At 35.8% G+C, this 25,144-nt stretch overlaps 1 protein-coding gene and 1 pseudogene across 1 annotated transcript in view; one reads left to right on the plus strand and one right to left on the minus strand.

The window, feature by feature from the left end:
* Positions 1-25,144, minus strand: part of LOC126778216 (octopamine receptor beta-2R) — a 208,033-nt gene that overhangs the window by 42,318 nt on the left and 140,571 nt on the right. Inside the window, exon 3 of the mRNA XM_050501692.1 lies at positions 9,997-10,027. The gene's annotated coding sequence lies outside the window, so the exon portion shown is untranslated. The remainder of the gene's footprint in view (positions 1-9,996; positions 10,028-25,144) is intronic.
* LOC126778068 (uncharacterized) lies at positions 2,582-6,218 on the plus strand (annotated as a pseudogene).

Raw genomic sequence — 25,144 nt, forward strand, 5'->3', positions numbered from 1 at the left:
AAACTGGTCCTCGCTTCCAGTGACCCAAGAACTGGCGTGCCTATTTAGCCTAAAAGCTGTTTAGCGGTGCAGAGAGGCAATAGTGCCTCCGTCTTGGGTTCAACGCCATAGCACAATCTTTTAGAGGGCGGGTTTTTTCTTAACTTTGTAATGCGTGTTTTGTTTTTATTTTAATTGTAATTAGGGATTATATGAATAAAAATAATTACGACATGTTGAGATTTCGAATATCGAATTTCGAAATCTTTGGTATTCATTATGGATTGGTAAATAAATGGCGTATTGTGTATTATAGTTGTTATTGAAATTTTGAAAGATAAAATACTAAGCAAACTTGTTTGTATTTAATAATATAACCCCTGGGACATTATTCACACATGGCCATCTGATCCCAAACGAAGCAGAGCTATACTATGGAAACCAGATAACTGATATAATACGTATACTACTTTTCTTTTGTAAATACATACTTATATAGATAATTACACCCAGACTCATGACAAACAGATATGCTCATGTACACAAATGTCTGTTCTGGGTGGGAATCGAAACCACAATCTTCGGCGTGAAAGGCAAGTATCTTTCAACCACACCAACCGGCCCGTCAATATTTTCTTGTTTTAATTCTCATTTTCTTATTTTTTAATTTAATTATAATTTATTTTCTTAGTCAATTAATTTAAATGGATGTATGATCATAATTTTATTTATTAATTATCTTAATTAAGTCATTTATTATTTTTATTTATTTTTATATGAATAGCAGAGTATATTCACATTATTTTAATAAGCATGTCGTGTACACATGTTCAGGATGTAATCAAGTTTAAAATTAGTATAAGTTCGTAATTTTTAGTTATGTCCTGATTATATTCTGTTTATGTGCCTAAATAAATAAATAATTAAATAAATTTGTATTATGAAGAAATAAATAATATATTAATCAAAAATATTTGCAGGAAATATCTAAATCTAAGGTGTATTTATCTCTCCTTCGATTTGAATAGGCTATAGTTAGTAATTGCGTAGCTGTATTCGAAGAGACGGTAAGCCAGTGTAAACAGTATCAGGTATCAGGGGTATAATACTATAAAACCCGAGATGGCATCCCTTTCAACTCGCCGTAAGCTAGCAGAAAGGCAAGAGACCAAAGCTGAATTTATACCTGCATTATTGATATTGCTGAATATTACATTGTAAAAACTAAGAATCAATATCTTTTATTGCGATATCTGTGTTTAGCTTATATTTTATATTTGTCGATAGTCGTCACATTATGCTTTAGTTCAGGATACCTATTATATAGTTAACATTATTTAATCTTAATTATAATAATAGCCTTTAACCAAATTTACTTGTTATCAAAAATAAATGATGACCTCAATCCCAGGTTTGGGCCAATAAAAATTATTGTTATTTCTATCGCGATAATTTATATATATTTTTTTAAAAAACGTGCTTAATCATATAATAATAACTATCAAGACATCATGTCTTTATGTTTTAAACTAAACAATTTACTTTTAATTAAATAACAGTTTTCCAAATTAAAGCGTCTTAAATACTTTTTAATATTGTTGTACAAAATTTCTGTTAAATTAGTTTAAAATTGGATTATCATAAATCATGTTATTCAGTTATTGTATTAGTTCGATAAATTTTATTAAATTTAATTTTTGATAATTTGAAAGATTCATTCGTATTTAAATAATTTTTATTTTTATTAAAAAATATAAAGTATTTTATGTTTAATTAAGCCCAGACAAGCAAGCAAATTCATTGGGAGATTTTAAGTGCTTAATATTTTTTCATGATAATTTATATCGAGTTGAGATGAAAAACAATATTGGTAGGAAACCAGCATGTGCTGGATGGAAATATGCCACCAGTGTCAGCCATTAAACCGCATTAGAGCAGCGTGGTGCTCTTCAAATGTAAGGAGACCTTGCACCGCAAAGTTAATAGTTAATTCAAATAACATTGAGCTATACACAAAATCTGCTAATTAATATTTACTTTACGGTACAATTGCAAATATTTGCAGATGTCAAACGTTGTCTAGTTGTTTGTTCTGTGAGGGCTTCTAAATCCTGGATTTCAGTATCGTTGAATGTCATGCTGCAAATACGCAAATACTGTTTTAAAATACATCGCAAATTACTTTTTGAGAACAACACATGGACACTATGTATACAGTTTCTTTTAATAAAAAAAAGTTCCTTCGTAAGTCTCAATTTTTGTGTTTTTCGGCGTATTTTCATAACCACCATATTTTTATTGCTATTAATACATATTTTTATATATTCATAAGGCTGTATATGACCCGTTAACAAAGGCCTCCTTTCTAGGCTTGGACCTTTTACGCTTCCCAAATACATATCGGTGGGGTATAGTGGGGAGCCTAGTGTGAATAATTTCGGGGCTTCACCAGCCGACCCATGATGGGCGGTGTGGCTTCGCTAATCACAGGCTTTCTGCAATCTGTCACCAGTGGCTACACGAAGCTGTAGTGCATGCAGCGGCCATACCCTGGTAACCGCGTTGGCTCGCGGGCTAAACCTGGTTGAGGGGTTTTGCCAGAATGGTGGACCTACAAGCGGATCCTTCCCGCTTAGCAATGTCCCGTTCCACTGGATCAAGGAAGGAGAAGACGAGGGTGTGCACCTGCGTTTTGCGCGTACGCTTGTACACTGAAATATCTCCTGCGTAACTGACTGCTTCCGTATAAGGACTCCGATATCAATAAAGTCCTGTGGCGATGGGTCAAGGTAGAGAGGTCAGGTTTGATGCAATCCGGGCTTTGTCTGAGGCCTGCACATGGGCGGCTCTGGGGGTGTGTAACACCGTGGTCGCTTTTGTTCTACATAGGGGAGACAGAGTAAACCCGGCAGCACCTGGAGTGACAAAGCAGCCCTATTTAGGGAGGCACTGCTTTTTCCGCTCAGCCGGGGAGGGGGCTAGAAAAGGTGCCCTAAACAAAAGCTCTTTCCAGTCATTTTTTTTGAGGGTAGTAACCACGGCTACCTTTGCATCCTTCAACTTCGTGGTCAACGTTACAGAAAACAAAAAATTAAAACACCTACAATAACATTCGACGCGCGGAACGTGCGAACACTCCTTGACTGTGAAGACAATGCTTGCCCGGAACGGAAAACTGCCGTCTTAGCTCGAGAACTTCGACGCTATAATGTGGATGTGGCTGCACTCAGCGAAACATATCTAGCCGAAGAAGGGGAGCTGGTAGAACATGGTGGCGGGTATACTTTCTTTTGGAAGGGACTTGCTACCTCGGAACCGCGGAGGTCGGGCGTAGGATTTGCAGTTAAGAACCAGCTCATTAATCAATTACAAGAGTGTCCAGTGCATATCCCGGACCGCATCACCACACTGCGCCTCCATCTTAAATATGACAACTACCTGAATGTCATAAGTGTCTATGCTCCAACGCTGGATAAATCTGATATCATAAATTGTAAGTTTTACGACGATTTGACCCGGTGCATCGAAAGCATACGCCCCAAAGAGAAGATACTGGTCTTGGAGGATTTCAATGCTAGAGTTGGACGGGATTACGACGCCTGGCCTAAACTCTTGGGGAGACACGGAGTTGGCAATATGAACATCAACGGTCAACTACTGCTCAGCTTATGTGCACAATTAGACATAGCGATCACAAACACAATGTTCAGACTTCCAGCCAAGCACAAAACTACATGGATGCATCCAAGATCCAAACACTGGTATTTGATTGATTACGCTATCGTGCGCCAAAAAGATATCTCCGAAGTTCAAACCACCCGCGTCATGCGCGGTGCCCACTGTTGGACCAACCACTGGCTTGTAGTCACTAAGCTAAAACTCCGTCTTCTTCGTTCCAGAAGATCCGAAAGAGCGAAACCTGCATCTTTGGATGTCGAGAAGCTAAAAGATTTTGAAACTAGGAAGAAATATGCTGAAGCCTTGATCAAATGAAAGAACCGGTGATGTTGAAGCTGATTGGGGTTCTTTGTCTTCTCAAATATTAGATATTGCCACTGCTACTATGGGTCTAAAAGTCCGCAAGAACGAGGACTGGTGATGAGAATGACGGAGTCCTTACTGAGGCAATTGACAAGCATCGGCGTCTTTTACAAGTGCGCAGCAGAACACAGCCAAGCCAAGGCGTAGTGGGGATCAAGCAAGGTGACGTGGAGCTGCGAAACCTATCTCGAGAGATTAAGGACAAGTGGTGGCGGGACAAAGCGCGTCAAGTGCAGTGGCTTGCTGACACTAATCAGCTAGGAGAGATCTACAGTTAGGTTCGAAGGTTGCTCGGTACATCCCGTTTGAGAAAAGTGCCACTTCGTCCTGCATCTGGCGATGGGCTTCTTAAAAGCAGGGAGGGAGTACTGAGGCGTTGGGCAGAACACTTTAACTTCCTGCTAAATGTAGACCGAACATTTAATCTGGAATACATGTATTACCTCAGCTCCCTACTTTTATCAAGCTGGATGAGCCGCTGTCGCGCGATGAGGTTGTTTTTGCCATCAGACAACAGCAGAATAAGCGCGCAGTTGGCATAGACTTTATACCGGGAGAACTACTCAAATACGGTGGTGATAAGTTGCATTCGGCTCTATGGGTACTTTTTACCTATATTTGGGAAAAAGAACAAGTCCCTGATACGTTCAAAGTATCTACCATCAGGGCACTGTATATGGTAAAGGGGGACCGTTCTGACTGCAACTCCTTCGCGGTATTTCACTATTATGGGTTCCCGGAAAAGTCCTTGGCAGAATTCTTTTAATCCGCCTTACAGAAGTTTCAGAAAAGATTCTGCCTGAAACCCTGTTTGGCTTCCGACATGACCGGGGTACATGTGAAGCTATCTTCTCAGTGCGGTAATTGCAAGAGAAAAGCAGAGAGCAGGGTTGTAACATGTAATCTTTGCTTTGTCGACCTTGAGAAGGCATTTGATAGCGTGCCTCGTGAAGCTACTTTGTCTGTGCTAGGAAAATTGGGATGCACGGAGAATTTTGTGCGACTAGTGAGACTACTACATGACGGAATGAGGAGCTGCGTCACTATTGACAGTGAACAGTTGGACTTCTTCCCCGTTACCTGTAGGGTAAAGCAGGGATGCGTGCTTGCGCCCGCACTATTTGCCCTGTACTTTGCAGTTGTAGTCCGCGATGTCCTACAGACGACTCCCGAGGGAGTTCGCGTTCATTTCCGCACTGATGGCAGCCTTTTCAATTTAGCCAGGTTAAAGGCCCGAACAAAAGTGTCTCACGCAATGATTACTGAGATCACTTATGCGGATGACTTATGTTTTGTGGCAGAATCCCCAGACGGCCTGCAAAAGTTCATGTCCGAGTTTCATGTATCAGAAGTGATATCCACGGCCGTGAAACACTGGTCATCAAACTTGGAGATGACGTACTAAAGCAGGTCGATCAGATTCGTTACTCAGGGAGCACTGTTATATCCAAGTGCGAATTGGATGCCGAAATCAACAGCAGGATCGGTGCTGCAGCCGCGGCATTTGGCAAACTGAATACCAAAGTATTCCGCTCACATGACCTAAAACTGGCTACCAAAATCTTTGTATATATGGCGGTCGTGCTTCCTAATGTTCTATACTCTGCTGAAACCTGGACCGTGCACCGACATTATATTCGCACATTAGACCGCTTCCACCTTAAATGCCTACGCAAAATCTTGAATATCCAGTGGTCTGATCGTGTGCGGAGTTCAGAAGAGCTGCGAAGAGCTAATGTAGGTGGCACTGAAGTTTACCTTATGCGGCGACAACTTCGTTGGTGTGGTCACGTGTTAAGGATGGCGGATCAGCGTGTCGCTAAGCGCATCTTTTATTGCGAACTTAAGGAAGGCAAGCGTAAGCATGGCGGACAACTCCTTAGATACAAAGATGTGCTTAAGCGGCACATAAAAAGGTGCAATATAAAAACAGCGCAGTGGGAGCAGCAGGCCGCCAACAGGGAACCGAGGATCCAAGAATTTGAAGTGAGTCGCCTCAATGAGCTTGATGCCAGACGCGACCAGTTGAAAGCCCGACCACCCGCGGCAATCAACTACAATTATATCAATGGAGTGCTTACATGTCCGCTATGCGCGGGGATCATCAGTAAGAAGATTGGCTACATAAGCCACATGCGAGCACATGAACGACACCATGCAGGGAGTTGAAGCGGTCGCCGTGGCCGAAATCGGTCAGGAGAGTATTATTACATATCGGTGGATTATGGTTATCCTACACATTCAATCAATCTTATAACAAAATCTCAGCACTTGTTTGAGTTTTAACTCTAAAACTTTTGCTGATAATTTTGTCTGAGCTTATGCAAAAAATAATAATAACATTTTTAAATTAATTATTTTAAAAACATTTTTGACGTAATTTATGTCGCATTTGACGTCAGACTACGTAATATATACATCGCCAAGGTTTCATGAAATAAGTACAGTTATTGATTTGTTACCGCCTGCTATTTCTCACGGACATTCAACATGTCTTGTGCCCGATCATGTATATTCCGAGATGCTATTTTTTTTATAAAATATTTTGCCAGCAAAGGGACGCCGGATGATAAGTGGTCATCACCACCCATAGGTATTTGTTGGGACCGTAACAGATATTAACCATTCTAACGAATAGTCTTTACTGGTGGTAGAGCTTTGTACAAGCTTGTCTGGGAAAGTACCACCTACTCATCATATATCGCAAAACAGCAAAACTTGGTATTATTCCGGTTTGAGGATGAGTATGCCATTGTAAGTACATCTAACTTCACAAGGTTGGTGGCGCATTGGTGATGTAAGCGGTGGTTATCATTTCTTACAATGCCAGTGTCTGGGTATTGGTGACCACTTACTATCGGATGGCCCATATGCTCGTTTGCCTACATATTCTCTATAAAAAAACTGGTCATCACCTATGGGCCATCAACCTTGGGTACTAAATATTATGTACCTTGTACCTGTAGTTACAAATGTTTCACTCAACATTACAACCGGAACAGAATAATACGGCGGTAGAATACGTGATGAATGGGTGATACTTATCCAGATGGGCTTGAACAAAGCGCTACTAACTGTTCTTAATAGTTTGTAGATAATATTTTTACTATATTTAAAGTTTTTTTTTTCGGTTTGTGTAATACTGTTGGCCGGCCCTACTGGCCTCTACAGCGTCACCGGGCGGAATGGGCGAGTTGAACTCAGCCAGATGTTGGGAGCCACACGAGGGCTCAAGAGAGACGGACGTCCTAAGGGTGTGTTCGGCTTAGGACGCCGTTGAAATCGGGAGGGAGGATTATATTTAAAGTGAAAATAACTATAGTGATCACACACATCACATTTCTGCAAATCAAATTACTTTTTTTCAAATTTTTTAGGCCCACAGTTCAGTTTTTTTAGTTAATCTTTGGTTGAATATTACGTCTTTTTGATTGGTCTTTAACTAATATTCCTACTTTTTTTAATTGAATTTAATTTGAGATTAAGTTATATAAGAGCAAGCATTAATTGGTTTCACAGATGTGGATGAAGCTTTACAAATCCTTTTGCATCTCGACTATTCATTTGATTATGGTGGTGACTATGTTGTCTCGATTCTTTATTAATTAGGAAGAAGACCCATTCGTTGGTTCATGTTAATTCTAACGTAAGATTATAGAAATCCAGTTATTCTACCGACAAAAAACAATGATCAATATTCTTGTGTTCTTCTTTGAAGGCTGAGTGAGTCAGACGACTTCAGAGTAAATGAGAAATGACATATCAGTTCCCAAGGTTATTGGCGTGTTGACGATGTGAGGAATTGTAAATATTTTTCACAGCGCCTATGGGCCATTACCAATTAACATCAGATGACCCAATTTGAAGCCTGTCTGTTATATATCGCTTTAAAAAATGAGTGTTTACGCCAATTTAGTATCGGGGATCAAATGGTATATGAAACAAGCGAAATGCTTTCCACTCTTCCCACAACTAGAATTTATTTGATCACTAGAATAATTACATCCACACTATATATACCCAACAGCGAATATAGACAGTGCGATTCAGGAATGTGACATATTCAATCAACGCCATCTATCGCTATTGAGTAATAAATTGCGTTTTTATACAATGAGCTAGTAAGCTAAACGATACGATCCATATAATTAATATATTATATATGTCATGCAAGCTAATATGTTTCCACTTTCATTATTATACGACTATAATATAGCCTGATAAAAGCATTAACGTTAGTTTAAAGATAAATTGTATTGATTTGTTCAGTTAAAACGGTCCGTTTAACGTTATAGAGGTCGGCCTTATTGCGTGGGAATAGCCTTATGGCTTACTATTACACTATTGCGTTATTTATTAAGCTACGAGGATTAACGCGATACTGCACGTGAGCGTGTTGTTAAATATAGTATTACAGTGTCCCGTGGGATATTTAGATAATACTTACATTTATCGAGATACTAAAAGATACATTTATTTACTAGTTTCCGTATTCGGTGCCCACGTGTGAGTTTCAAGTAAAAGATTATTAACTTTAAAACGGTTTAACTGATTACCATGGAATTGTTGTGAAATTTAATGAGCAAAATTATGGCACGTTATGTGTTATAACTTTTTTACTCAGTTGTCAAGCTGAAGCGAATTTCTATATACTTAAAGCTTACTTTAAGGCTTTAATATAAACAATTCCTTTGTAAATTTATTATATCATATGTTTTATCTATAGTCATCCATTCCGATTTCGGACTCGGCAGCCAATCTCAAGAGAGATTAGCCAGCTGCGTAGAGCATATTATAGTGCACAAGGGTGTGCACAAATACAGGTGTCCTCTCTATTGCATAACTCTCATAATCCGTTGGGACGGGAATCCGACAGGGCCGAAAAGAGTTCAGTCGCAGTACCAACCGCTTTGCGTGCTTTCCGAGGCACGGGAGTGTACACACTTCCAACTTCCAGACACCGGGCTGCTATTGAGAATTCTCGACAGAAAATCTCAATAACTTCTTATTGGCCCGACTTGGGATTTGAACCCAGGACCTCCGGGTCTGGGGCCTTACATTTACTACTAAACCGTTTTTAAAAACTATTTCACCTACAAAAAGCTCCATTATCATCGATTATTTTATTTAAAAAAAAATAGAAATCCCTACGAAAATAACCCGAGGTATCAAAAATTTTCCTATACAATATAAACTAAGATAATTGTTCAATCCGGGCGAAGTCAGGGTGGGCTGCTAGCATTATATAAAACCAACTGTTACTGTTACTATATGCTCTTGTATCGTTTATTCAATTGAGTTGAAATTATATGCAGTTATTATTGGTACTAGCGTAAATTATCCTATTGAATTACCATAAACTGTTTGCCATTACTAAAGCGTATAATATAGACAGCGCGCTGTATTGGATAATTGTTTACGAAAATAAATTAAACAGACATAACAATACAGGAATTCGTGTTTTATATCAACGTTAGTTATATTAATACTTATAATTTAGTTTTATGCTATTATCCCGTATTTATAGTTGCGTATCTATTAAATGACTGGCGCTTTACCCGTTCGCTCGCCAAACACAAATAACAATTTCTATACCTGTTTCTTCAAAAATGAAGTATATTCATACATTTTTCAACGCCTTTATCACGCCACTACCTTCAGGGATATTTTTTTAAAATCTATCCTTAGTGCTAGTGCACTATGTTAAAGGAACCCGTATGCAAATTTTCATGATACTAGCTCCAGTAGTTTGGGCTGGCCATTGATATGTCAGTAAGTAAGCTAATGTTTATGGGATAACCAACGAAGGTGTTAAAATGGAATGTAATATTATCTACATAATATATAAAAGAACATCTAACTGAGATGTATCAAAATCAGGTAAATATATTGATGATGAATCAATTTTGATGAAATCGTGATGGAGAAAATTATGGTTAAAAATTGTTTTCTTTTATGGTTATCTTTTATACAAACCCGATATTTGAAGGTAATCCTTTGACAGAATCTGAAACAAAAAAATAAACATTTTATTTAACGAAATCAAAAAACTTGCAATAAAAAATAAACGTTTCCAAAAACAAACTACAAAGGACTAGGTGGTTCTGCAGGTAATGTTTAAAAAGGGAATTTAATATTAACTTAGTATTTATTATATTGTGTGACACTGAATATTTAAACAAAACGTTTTTGATGAACATATATGGCATGATTTGGGTGTAAGGCTGGTTCGTATGCCATGAGGGCACTTCGGCGCTTATTCTCAAGAGTGCCTAGCCAACTGCGCGGGACGTATAGAAGACAAATAAGCAAAGACAGATGCACTTACTATTCTCTAACCATTATAATCTGTTGTGGCGACGTCCGGGAACAGTTCAGCAATATTTAAGAAACAATTGGTTCACGTTCAAAGCACGGTACAAGCTTTAGGGTGCTACTGAGAATTGCTCGACGAAAAAACTTTTTAAATTTTTTCTACCACGCTCCTCCAATGCAGTTTGTTTGATAAACTTATGTTAGATTTTCAACCAACACAGGTTTCCTTGCGATTTAATACTTTAACGCTGAGCACATGAAAGTTCAATGGTGCCTACCCGGATTGGAACCTGCTACCTTCGATAAAAATTCACGTCTTCTGACCACTGGACTACTTCGGCAAGAATAAAATAAAACTAGTTATATTTCTCACAATAATTGCTATTGTAAATAGACACCGATAACTTACAAGTTATTATTATATATATAACAAATTTATATAATAGAGTACTCATTATATACTTAGTTTTTCTATTATCGTCTAGTTGTGCTTAGCGACGATATTATCGGAGAAAATTTTAATTTACTCTCCGATATTATAAGACGTTCTCTTTGAAAATATAAAAAATGTGAATATATTTTTGTAAACTAAACCTTTCTTCGGCATCGCTTGCCTCGAACAGAAATAAGATATATATAGATAGAATTTATAATATTATTTACCGTATTAAAGTTGTTTTAATTCATCTAATGTGTTTTTATTAAGCTAAGCATTTTTTATATAACATGGGCTTGATGTTAAATAGTCAGTCAGAGTCATGAACGCAAGTGGAGGGAGGACATTGGTGCTTTTAGAAATATAAACCGTTCCTGAAATCGCTAATGCGCAAATGTTATGTCTGATATGCTTAAAATATGTCTTGTATATATATCCTGTCTAGGAACTGCGCCTGAACTGCTTCCGGTCGTTTCGGATTGCCGTCCCATCGGATTATGAGAGTTAGGGAATAGAGAGTGCACCTGTGTTTGCGCACACACTTGCGCTATAATCTCTCCTGCGTAGTTGGCTAATTTCTCTTGAGATTGGCCGCCGTGGCCGAAATCGGCCACTTTAAAACGGCCATTGAATGATGTATGTTATATGTTGTTGGCGGAAGACTAAAGTCATGTTAGCCATCCTTTAAGGAGTCTAACCAACTGCGCAGGTATGTGTGCGCTCAAGAACTCAAAGACAGGTATACTCTCTATGCTCTGTTGTGAAGGAATTTAGACAACATGCTTCTGTATATTAAGTATGGAGGATGCTTTTGATTCTCATGGAGTTTTCTTTATAAGCTATCCAGCTTAAAATATGATACCAGGAATTATACAAAATTGAATAATGTTCTGATAATAAAGTTTTATTTTGTCCTTACTCTGTAAACAAAGCTATTAAAGCTATAATACTATTATAAATGCGAAAGTAACACTTGTTTGTGCGAAACAAATAAGTAATAATAATAATATCCTGGGAAATTTATCTCACGCAGCCATCTGATACCAAATTAAGCTTGTACCGAGCTTGTACTATGAATACCAGACAACTGATATACTACATATACTATTTTTCTTTTGTAAATAAGTACTTATATAGATAATTACACCCAGACTCAGGACAAACAGACATGTTCATGCACATTAATATCTGTCCTGGGTGGTAATTCAATCCACAACCTTCGGCGTGAAAGGCAAGCATCCACCAACCATGCCAACCGGCTCGTCAAGTAAATAAATAAGTCGTCAAACTAATAAGTAACATCTATCGAATATACGAATGTGCACAAAACTCACAAGATAGTTGTTTGACTTTTTTTTAGTAATATACACACTCTTCTCTTTCTAAAACGCAGGCAAAACTGTAGGCAAAACCTCAGGCGATTACTAGTATAAGCTAAATATACATAAAATAGAACCGATTTCTTCTCGACTCAGTCCCTACGGATATTCCGAGGTAGCGCAATAATCGATAAATGATCCCATGGCGCAGTTTAATGTCTCCTTAAAGGGCTATTATTAAATCCATTCAATTTATAATATAGGTTAAGACATTAATAAGGCTTATATATAGCACCAAACTGCTATAATTTAAAATTAAAAATAAATAGATTTTCGTTTGTTTGTTTTAGAACAAGGTTGACTAGTGGTTTAAAAATTTGGTACTTGGTCTATTTAAGGTCATTGCTAGGGCAAGCGCCATTGATGTGATTAAGGGCCCTTTTTACGTGGTGAAATTCGCATGGATACCCTCTACCCTAGATGATGATGATAAAGGGTTATGTTGGACTCCGACTAAAACCACCACGTTCACTCTCGAAGTTACGGGTACACTTGCGTATTCATCCGCGACTCCTCCAGCGGTTGTTCATTCAAAGAACCCTTTATTGGAGCGGTGAGCAGTAATAGTCTGTTAATGTCCCATTGCTGGGCCTAGGCCTCCTCTCTCTTTTGAGGAGAAGGCTTGGAGCTTATTCCACCACGCTGCTCAAATGCGGGTTGGATAAACTCCTATTTTATTTAATTTTATTTTTGGCAACATGCTTGTTGGAATTGGCACGCTTTCATCCCATGGGGCCCCTTTTTTTCGGGCAGTAAGCTCCCCTTTTTTCAATGCTCGAAAGTATTCTTAATTGAGGTAAGAAAATGGCGTTATTGCGCCGATTGCACCCTACTCTCCTACGCCTTATCGGTACTTCCAGAGAATCGCCCTGCCTGTCCTTTTCTACCATTTCTTTTTGCGCGATTACGGTCTCACAGGTTAGCATAGCTTTCCAAGACTTTTAACTGCCATGTATGGACCTCACCACGGCTTGAATGAATGATCTATGCGATAGGTTTCCACCGATTAATTGATACTATGACCAACCTTTGCCGTGGCTCTTCCCATGCTGGAAATTACTTTAGCGTGTGTAATGCTGTGTACTTATTTGCTTTGCAGGTGTGAATAATTGGGGTTAGGTTCCTCCCAGCCATTTTCCACAAATATCTTCCAAAGTACCCGTGCCCGGAGAGCATTTGCATCAGGCGAATTTTCAACGGTTGTCGCTGTTGTTGTTGTTGTGATTAAGAGCTCTATCTTATAAGAACACCATGGCCACGCCACAGTTTTCACCAACAACAAATTGTGTTCATTTGTATGGTGGGCGCAACCATTAACATATATAGATCTGTTTCTCGCTTAGTAGCTTAAGGCACCACGATAGCGCAACCATGGCGTTCTAATAAGATAGGGTCCTAATATGTGCTTATATTGTCATTTCATCTTCAAAGCTTGCAGAGCATGTGTCGGAAAAAATACACATGTATATCATGTTTATCTCCATCTTGGAGTAGCGTGGTGGATACGCTTTGAAGCTCTTCTGTAGCAGAAGATTTTAAACTAGCGGTGAAATAATAACTAGTTCTCACTTATGTTTATTTTCCCTTCAATTTAATATCAGTTTCAATTGGAATTGATCAAAGAACAAACCATTGAGATTTTCCTCAACCGATTAATGACATTTTCAATCATCGACTATGAACATAGCTCGCTTCATAATCAAGCACGGCTGAATTTGGGCTAGTATAAACTTACAGATTACATTTAGGCACACGCGATGCTTTGTTATTATCTCTGAACACGCATACTAGAAAATTATAGCAAAGTTTTTTGGGTGTATTTATTATGAAAAGTGTCTGCGATGTGATGAAAAAATATAACGTTATCTCTTTTTTTTATTTTGTTTAATAATTTAAAGTATTTTTAGTTATGTAAAATGATAATTAATAAATATGCTACATAAATAGCATATTTATTTTGTAAGGCTTTGTAATATAGGTACATCTGGCTAGATACTGGTTATTTTTATCTATCTTAACATCAATACTTAGTTGCGTTTCATTTTAAAGGGCGAGTGAGCCAGTGGAAATGGCTCAGGCACAACACGCGCAAGGGCAAACCACCATAGTTCCTAAGGTTGGTGGTGCATTGGCGATGTAATTAATGTTTAAGATTTCTTACAGCGCCATTGTTTATGGGCGGTGGTAACAACTTAATATCAAGTTGCCCATTTGCCCGTCCGCCTACCTATAACATAAAAAAAAACGAAGGTGAATAACACTCGGTTAATTTTAAGCACAAATTATGCACAATATGTTAAAGATGTTCACTCGGGCGACTATGACATCTCAGAAAAAATAATCTGACTTATGTCCTATTTTGCAAAAATAATTTGTTTACTGTTTTTTTTCCTCTTATTTCTTATAGTTCAGTTCAATACCATAAAATTAATAACAGACCTTAATCCTTACTAATCTAAATGTGAAAGTGAGTTTGTTTGTAAAGTTTTAACTTCTTAACTACCCAACCGATTATGATGAAATTTTCCAAACACGTTCTCAGAAGTACAGGAAATGAAATATAGTACCTAAAACCTCCCCCATAACCTTCTAACCCCTAACGCGGGTGCGAAGCCGCGGGCAAGAACCAGTTTTTACATAATTTGATATTCATTATAAAAAATTACGGAAGCGTATAAATTTAATTGATACAAGTATTATAAAGTGATAAAGCCAAAAGAAAAATTTAGATTTTTACTAACTTTTGAAGACTCAGCCGTTCTGTTGAACAAAATGAACGGCACCTTTTGTTCGGGTCGCTCAGATAAAACCCGTATTTCGTCGGAGACTTTCGAGTGATTTTTGTGGAATATTACTACTATTTCGTATCGTATTTTGAAATACAAAAAAAACTATTTTAAAAGTAAATTTCTTTCTCGAACCTTCTTTTTTAGTAAGTTAAAACCATAAACACTAATATAGGTCACATTAAGTTTCTATTTTTGTGATAGTGATAACAGTAAAAGCATATGAGTCCCACTGCTGGGTTAAGGCCTCCTCTCTTTTTTTGAAGAGGTTTGCAGCTTATTCCACCACGCTACTCCAATGCGGGTTGGTGGAATACACATGTGGCAGAATTCCAGTGAAATTTAACACATGAAAGTTTCCTCGCAATGTTTTCTTTCGCCGTCAAGCACGAGATGAATTATATATATATATAACTCACGATCATCGGTTAAGATTCACTCGTTCTAACCACTGATAATGATTGATATCGGTGGTTGTGATCGATAAATCATAATGATTAAGACTCGATGTTTTATATACATAATGAGTGCTACTATAGAAAAGATGGAGCTTCTTGTCGTAAATATGTCCGAATTATTATCATCAGAAAAATGTAGAGTAGAATACTTATTTTATAGTACAGAAGTGTGTGCAAAATGTCTTTAATAGATGAAACCAGACTGATAAGGCACTTACATCAGATAACAGTAGCCTTATTCCATGTAAGTTGTGTGTGGTTGTGTGTGTGTGTATGTGAATAAAAACAAAAATATATATTTTTTGTTTAAAGTAGGGCAGTGTGTTATACTATATACATAATTAAATCAGTTAGGGCCAATAGCACAAGAGCGGCAGTATAATGCGAGACAAATCGCGCTATTTATGGCTATTGGCTTGATGACAAGATCGCTAACCTTCGTGACAATGTGTCACCGGCAAAAACGATATAACGTCCGATTCAGGTCGGCTATCTATCACGAGTATAGCGCGCACTCTGCGCTATAACAGTAATGTATGATTATTTATTTAGTGATCTTTAATTGTGACAAAGATTGGTTATTTCGATTTCAAGTAGAAAAGAGACAAACATATTTTTTTTTGTTTGGAAATTTATAAATCGGGTTTATTTATTGACAGTTTGAAAATTCAAGAGAAAAAAAAGATTAACAATTGATTTTCTGTCTGGTTCTTTCCGGTAGAATTCACATTCCGAAACGGCGGTACGAACGACGTATGAACGGTGGCGCCACTTGACGATAAGTACTTGTAAAAGTCTATTTGAATAAAAAAAATTTTTGTTTTTGAGTATAATTTCCAAGTATTTGTTATTTACTTGACTTTATTGGGTGTTTAGTAATGATGAGTTACATCATAAATAGTTCAAACGAGGCGTGAAGAGGCATCTTGCGGGCCGGCAAGGCGAAGGCGGCTAGTGCAGATCGTTTTTCCCGTCTGTACTGGCCGTCGTCGCGTTTGGACTCTACTACCACTTACCATCAGGTGGAGTAGAGTCATTTGCCCTCCCGGCGAATATAAAAAAAATAAAATAAAATAAATAACCCGTGCAGTCGTATACATTGTGAACTGAAGTTCCTTATCACTCTTTCACACCCTGCAGTTGGCGAATGAGGCCGAAAAAAGTATAAGATATTGAACGACACGAAAATTTTGTTATAGCATGCGTGTTTCTGCATTTACAAGTGCGTCAATATATAAGTATAGTAAGTGTTATACTATATACTTGCGAAACCCGCGCTTCACCAGCGTGAATTCTTTTTGTGCCGCAAATCTTTTAAAATCTGCTATTGTAAAACATGAAACGCCTAATCGAAATATACATTTAAATTATATATTACGTACCAGCGACAGTCTAATAAAATAATGGTTGCTTTTGATTTGGTAACTAATAGCCATATTAAAATATAATTATATGACGAGCCGGTTGGCGTGGTTGGTGTATGCTTGCCTTTCACGACGAAAGTTGTGGGTTCGATTCCCACCCAGGTGTATATTTGTGTGCATGAATATGTTTTTTTGTCCTGAGTCTAAGTGTAATTATGTATGTAAGTATGTATTTACAAAAGAAAAATAGTATATGTAGTATATCAGTTGTCTGGTTTCCATAGTACAAGCTTAATTTGGGATCAGATGGCCGTGTGTGAAAAATGTCCCAGCATATAAAAAATAAATAAATATATATATATATATATATTAAAATAAAAAGGCAGTTATTTTGAAATCACAGACATACACTTAAAATGTATTTATTTGTATAGATAATATTAGTTATTACCATTACTTCATTTATTGTTTTCTTTTCATTTAATTACTTTCAGACGTTGTTAATTATGACTATTATTTAAAACATACTATATGTATATAGCTTAAGAAACTTCACGCCATCCAGACGAGCCACGACTTCTTTATTTTTTTTATTTAAATAGCTCTCAATGGTATCGCTTCTGCTTCGCTAAAATGTTCACATGTGTCCGATCGTTATGGAAACGTGAATAGCCATGGATAATAACAAATCGTTTTCGTACGCGATGGAAATATTAAGATCTCTTCATTGCATTCAATCGTTAATAATTAGCTTTCCTCTATGTTTATATAAGCGTTATTAAATACGCGTCGATTAAATAAATGTATGAGCTTATTTATTTTATATTCATATAAAACATTATTTAGGCTTATTGTTAAACTTCTATGGTTACAATACGATTAAAAAATCAAGTATAAACTTGAGTGCAACGTTCTATATGTAACGTTAAATGTGAAACGTTTCTGACACAGTGTTTTTCATTTTTTAACCTTCAAAATATGAAGTTCTCGATTTGTATATATTTGTCGTGTAAAGTATTTTGTTTTGTTTATAAATAAATTTTGATAGTTGTATTTGCCTTGGGTTCATTATAAATCCAAGGTCATGCATAAATTTCATTTTCATCAGATTTTTAATAGATTTCATTGAGAAGTGTGCGCAAGCCACTTTATTTTAAACTATACTGGTGGTAGGGCTTTGTGCAAGCTCGTCTGGGTAGGTACCACCCACTCATCAGATATTCTACCGCAAAACAGTAGTACTTGGTATTGTTGTGTTCCGGTTTGAAGGGTGAGTGAGCCAGTGTATTTACAGGCACAAGGGACATAAAATCTTAGTTCCCAAGGTTGGTGGCGCATTGGATATGTGGTTGACATTTCTTACAAAGCCAATGTCTAAGGGCGTTGGTGACCACTTTCCATCAGGTGGTCCATATGCTCGTCCGCCTTCCTATTCTATAAAAAAAACTCTTATTTCCTTTAGGCATTGGCATTTAAATGTTTGTAAAAAAACATAATGCTAATGTCAAGAAGGTTATAAAAGACGTAATTGTTATGCTTCTTTCACTAAATACACTGGTTCGCTCACCCCACCATATAATGTAATAAAAAATAGTAACATTGATTTTTTGTACTAAAAATAATTTTAAGTAAATAATTTAGCTTAAGTTAAGTCACTCAGGTATTAGTGGACACTGCTTAAATTTATTTTTTAATAGCCAAGTTCATGTTTGGTAGTAATAATTAACTAGCTAGCACTTTAGAATTTTTGTACCACTTTTATACAACTAATAAAAATGTCACATTTGTAATAAACTAGTTGCCTCCCGCGCTTCACCCTCTTGGGGGGGGTGCGAGGTACCCTAAGTCCTTTTAGGTTTAGTAGGTAAGACGTGAAAGGGATAATAAATTATTAAGTAATCTTACTATTGTATTTATAATATCAGTTAGGACTAATGTATTATATAGGTTCAAAAATCGGTGTCGTTTTGAAAAAAAACACGTTTGATATTAATAATCTTATTTGACTTTACTGGAAAATTGACTAAATATACGCATTATTCATTCTCATTGGCGACATTTACTCATTATTTGTGTATGACGTGACGTATTTAATATTTTGTACGACATTCTTAGAATTGTATTTCCATGAATATTCTTGCATATATTGTTGTACTTTATTACATTGGGTAATCACCTTAGATCCCGTGTTAGGCGGCATATTGAGTGTATAATAAACGGAATATGAATAAAAAGTGGTGCCTAAATACATCGCCTAATATACAAAATATTTAATTTGAAACAAAATAAAATAACCAAAAAAAAATGTCGTTGAGACACCCAGAAAAACGTTGTTTGAGGGACATTACGTATATAAAAAGAAAAATTAATAAATGAACGAATACTAATTAATTTTAGGTAATATGTAATTATATTTTAAAAATACTGTACTAATACACCTACATGCATTTAAACAAACTAATGCACACACAATCATAAGTGATTTGATGATTGAAGGCTTATTCTCTAAGGTCTAGCTCTCTTGAGACAAGGATCTAGAAAGTACTATGCGATACAGAGCTACATTCCAAAAAAACATAAAATAAGCTAGATATAACCAAATAACCCAAAGGACCCAATGAAATATATTATGAGCCTACATCGTCTATTTCTAAAATTACTATTTAATAATACAAAGAAATATTGAAACATATGAAAGAAAAAAAAAGAAATATTTCAAAAGCAATACATAGTTCCATTCAGTTATAAAAATAATGAAAATTTATAAAAGAAATGCCCCATACCCAGGAATCTATTACTCGAAAGCTATATTCGAATGGAATTTTCCATTCCATCGCAATATTTTCGTTCTATTCATTGTTGGAATCCAGACGGATGGAATTTCTGGAATACAAGCGACTTGTGTGGTGGATATTAAAGTCTTGCGATGAATAGAAATGTTCGTTGGGACATACTTTTTATTCTGAATAATACATATTATATTGAATACAATATGAGGCTATGTTGGATTGGACGTTGTTTACATTTCGGAAACATTTTCTTCTTCAATGGTACGCTTATATACTTCGCCGCCTTCTGATCCAAATCCTTATTGAATATAGGACTGTTACCGCTCAAGAAGCATTATTCACAATTAATTATATAAAAAACTACCATCTTATTGGAAAATAAACGTCAAGACCTGAAAAGAACTGGTAAAAGATTATATGATGATGTGTGTATAATAAGAAAATATGAATTAGTCTGAAGAAATTAAGGTTACAGACATATATCCAGTTTTTTTTTTATAGAATAGGAAGGCGGACGAGCATATGGGCCACCTGATGGTCAGTGGTGATCAAAGCCCATAGACATTGTAAGAAATGTTAACCATCGCTTTCATCACCAATGCGCCACCAACTTCGGAAATTAAGATGTTATGTCCCTCGTGCCTGTAATTATACTGGCTCACTCACCCTTCAAACCGGAACACAACAATACCAAGTATTGCTGTTTTGCGGTACAATATCTGATTATTGGTTGGTACGTACCCAGACAAGCTTGCACAACGCTATACCTCCAGTGAGTTATGATAAATGCGCATATATGTAAAAAAGTATAGACTTGATTGATTAATTGATGATTTCCAAATCAAAGTTTATATTTATTCAAAGCATTACACTCAATGACTGTCAAAAATCTATCAACAATTCTAAAAAACGCCAGAGAAGTACCGAAATACATAGGCTTTTTTATCTAACTATGTAATCATTAAATTTTTTATGTGAAACGGTCAAGAGACGATCATTTTATTCCCAAGGTCTATCGTCTTTCCGAACATTAGTACAGTTACCTTTAGCACGCAGACGTATAAAACATATGTCCTTACTATTATCATAACTGCGAAAGTTTGTTTGTTTATTTATTTGTTACGCTTTTACATCTATACTAAACAATCATGATTTTTTCATAAAATTTATCAGAAGTACAGAAAACGAGATAAGCCGAGATGGCCCAGTGGTAAGAACATGTGAATCTTAACCGATGATCGTGGGTTCAAACCCGGGCAAGCACCACTGAATTTTCATGTGCTTAATTTGTGATTATAATTCATCTCGTGCTTTACGGTGAAGGAAAACATCGTGAGGAAACCTGCATGTGTCAAATTTCACTGAAATTCTGCCACATGTGTATTCCACCAACCCGCATTGGAGCAGCGTGGTGGAATAAGCTCCAAACCTTCTCCTCAAAAAGAGGAGAGGAGGCCTTTAGCCCAGCAGTGGGACATTCACAGGCTGTTACGGTACAGAAAACGACACAGGATATCTAACAAATCCGCGCCCACCCCGATGCCAGTATAGCCGCTGGCGGAGACCAGTCGTTTAATATAAATACCTCCCACAAAAGCAATACATGAGATAATCCTCGTTGAGGGATATTATATATGTGATTGTGTTAATAACAAGTAGAAGAAACGTAATATATTAAATCCTAAATTTTATAGTCTTTTGATGGCGTAAATATTTGGTGTCACTTCTTCTTTCATTGTCTGTGTCTATGGATGTTTGGTGAACATGCACAAGCATTCTGATACCATGAAGATCTTGTTTGCTTGTTTTTAAATTTATTTCGTGTGCATCTTTCGTTTATTGACTAATAAAATGTGTAAAATTTAATATAAATCAATTTAAAACGACGACAAAAACCTTAACAACTTATATGTTCCAAATGAACAACGAAATTAACTTTTTTGAGGAAAGATAAGTTAGTCGATGAGAGTATTTTTTTTTTATTTAAAACTTAAGTCAGCTTAGTAAATGGGCCACATATGATATGAGTGATCACTATAACTTACAGATTAGCTCTTAAAAGAATGTTTATAATTTCTTGGAATTTAAGAAGTTCTATCTCTTAATTTTTAGGATGATTTTTTTGCAACGTTATATATGTAACGTTTGAGTGAAATATTCCTAACGCAAAAATGTTTCAGTATGAGCACATGGTGCTATAAAATTGTTATTACAAATTAACTTTAAAGAAAAAAATATCGATCCATTTATGATGTTTCGTAATTTTCTAAATGGGTTAAACTTTAATTTGTATACAAATTGTACCACGAACGTTATTGTTTATACCATGATAAATATAGCACTAATAATGGTTTGGGGTTAAGGAGTATTTTATTTTTAGGTCAAGATATTTTAATTTCGAATAAAATTGTTTGAATATTTAAATAAAAAAAATATTGAAGATAACGTGAATCAAACTTAAGTACTGGTGGTTAGTGGTAGTGGTTTATTGGTGGTAGGTTTTTGCAAGCTCGTCTGGGTAGGTACCACTCACTCATTAGACATTCTACCGCAAAATAAAAGTACTTAGTATTGTTGTGCTCCGGTTTGAAGGATGAGTGAGCCAGTGTAATTACAGGCACAACGGACATAACATCTTAGTTCCCCATGTTGGTGGCGCATTGGCGATGTAAGCGATGGTTAACATTTCTTACAATGCCAATGTCTATGGGCGTTGGTGACCACTTACCATCAGGTGGCCCATATGCTGGTTCCTACCTATAAAAAAAGGAGGCTCTTGGAGTAATTCAATGTAACTCTACTACGAGTTTGGAGTGTATATTCTAACGAGAAGAACTTTTAAGAAACTCAGTAAATTTATAGATATAATGACCGAAGATTACAGGCCCAAACACCACTGTGTACTTGCTCATATCTAATAAATAGTTTGGTAAATTTGATAGAATGTTAAAACGTGGCGGAATAGGCTCCAAACCTTATCCACAAGAGAAGTCTTATAAATACTTTTGGTTTTACTTTTAGAGATAGATTTTTATATATAACTAACGAAAACTAAGATTTTTTTTACTAATTGAACGACCAGACCAACCGGGGCGAAAATATTTAATGTGATTATAAGAAACTATAGGTGTAGGTTGTACATCTTGTACAACACGTGCCTTCACTTCCAGATGAAAAACAAAAACAACTTGAACCGAAACAACAGAAAATTTAAACCAAAGTCATACGCAAAATTCGGGAACGATTTGATTATTTGAGGAAAAAAATCCATATCTATCACCCACAAGCTTCCAAATCAAAGTGTTAAAAGTTAACAACACTCAAAATATCTTGATTATATATATAGATTTGGTTGATGTCATTTATTTACGAAGAGTTGATATCTCGTGACAGGTGCAGAGAAATGTGGACGAAAAGTTTGGAATAGTTCTGATTCAGCCGTAAATAATTTTTAGATGATTAATGATGATAGGTATATCCAATTAGTTTACACGTGGACGACTATTATTTAACTCACTGACACTAATGCTTTTAATATTTGTTGTTATTTTGAATTGTTTTTTTTTTCATTTTAATTATTTTCATAATTTGCTTCGGGTTTTAAAGAATCAATTAGTTCTATATTATAGTATGTTATCAGTTGATAATGATTTGAAACAAAAAATGATTTAAGAAACAAATTTTGTTAAATTTATGAATTATGTTTTAATCTTTATACACAGTATTAATTCCACATAATTCGTTTAACAAATGATGACCGGACAAATATTAATTTTACAAAAAACAAAAATTTTTGGAACATAGATTTTCTATAAAACTAAATCATGTAAAAGTATAAACTGTCATGTTTTATCAACTATTAGGGATCAATTATAATTGATACTTTGGGTATAATACTGATCGACAACAAAGAGTAAGCTACAGCTGAATGGTATACGAGTCAGGGCTGTTATCTGTCACCGTCAAATCAAGCGTGATAAGCTTCCAAGGTAAAATAAGAACAGTGGAAAAAATGGGTTTCATAAATATGCATTAACAGCTCCAATAATAATTTCAAATCTTGGAAAAAAATAACTACTAAATTTCTCGCCGGTTCTGAAGTAGAATCTACATTCCGAACCGGTGGCAACATTTATATAATCCTGTAAAATGACAATTCAAAACTCATTGTTAAAGCCTTCTTAAATAAAGTATATTTTTGTTAAAATAAAGTCATTTTAAAAACGTAATACAAAATATAGACTTAAAAAAAATGAAGTAGAAACAAAGTGACAAGCAAGTCTGCAATAAACTATTATAATATGTTAAATAATATTAAGCCTTATCTCATATGAATTAAAGTCTTATATCACTTAAAGCAAACTTCATTCTTTTGCTACCCATTATTAGTGATGCATGTCTAATTAACCATTGTTTAAACTTATTTCCATTGTATGTCAGTCTGTCACAGTACTAAGGGAGTGATGTATTTAAACTGCAACATTGATTGCTAATATAAAAGTAAACTAACTACTCGTCTAGCTTCGTACAGGTAGAATAACAGTCTAACACGTTTATATCGTAATGCATCTAACTTATTTGGTTCACGCTGCATCCTGTAAGGCTTGTCAGTAAAGTCAGAAAAAATCATGCTGAGGCAAGTTTTTTTCCAAATCTTCAAGAATTATCTGAAATATGTTTCAGCTAGTTTATCTGAGTAATTTTGGTGCAAAGTATATAATATATATAATGCCGTTTTATGATTCCATTCAATTAAGAGTTTTACACTTGCAAACTTAACTAATAAGCTAGTATGAATTGGTCGGTTCCAATAGTATTTCCTTCATAGGTTCTGAGGATGATCCATCTTTTATCGCGTGGCCCGTCCGTTCCCATTTCAGACTTGATAGTTTTTTCCACGGGAATAGTTAACAGCTGATGAAATTTTCTGAGCAAATTCGCAATCGCAATGCGATTCAATCTTGCAGTCGGTAGCACAATCGTTTCATTGCTTTTACTTCCTGTATTTTCTTTTATTGTTGAAGATTTTCATATGTTATAGTTATTAGAACACAGTCATGGTCGAATGAGTGCAAATAATGAAAGAAAAAGGAAGAGTTTAATTAAAACTCAATTTGAGAGTTTAAATTTTTTGTCAATCTAAATAGGCGGGAAATTATTTGTGTCAGAAAATTTAATGTGCTGTTTGAGCAAATGTCAATACCTCAATATTTGATCCGAGATCGCTAAGTGAATCTTAACCGAAGGTTACGGATTCATCCATCAGTCGTCACTGAATTTTCATGTGTTTCACTTGTGTAAAATTCATTTCTTACTCGAAAATCGTCGGTTGTATGTATCAAATGGAATTCTGTCTCATGGGTATCCGCATTGGTTCAACGTGCTAAAATCAGATCTAACCTTCCCCCCGAGATGAAAGGAGATTTAAACCTAGCAATATAGTATTTGTTATTGTATTTTAAATAAAAAAAAATATATCAAATAAAAGTACAGCTGTTTTTATTTCAAGTTATGTTGCCATTATAAAAACAAACATTTCTTTTCTCAATTTTGCAAAAAATAGAACGATTGACTTAGATTTAAATATATTTTACACT

Source organism: Nymphalis io, chromosome 25, assembly GCF_905147045.1.
Source record: "Nymphalis io chromosome 25, ilAglIoxx1.1, whole genome shotgun sequence".
Lineage (NCBI taxonomy): Eukaryota > Metazoa > Arthropoda > Insecta > Lepidoptera > Nymphalidae > Nymphalis > Nymphalis io.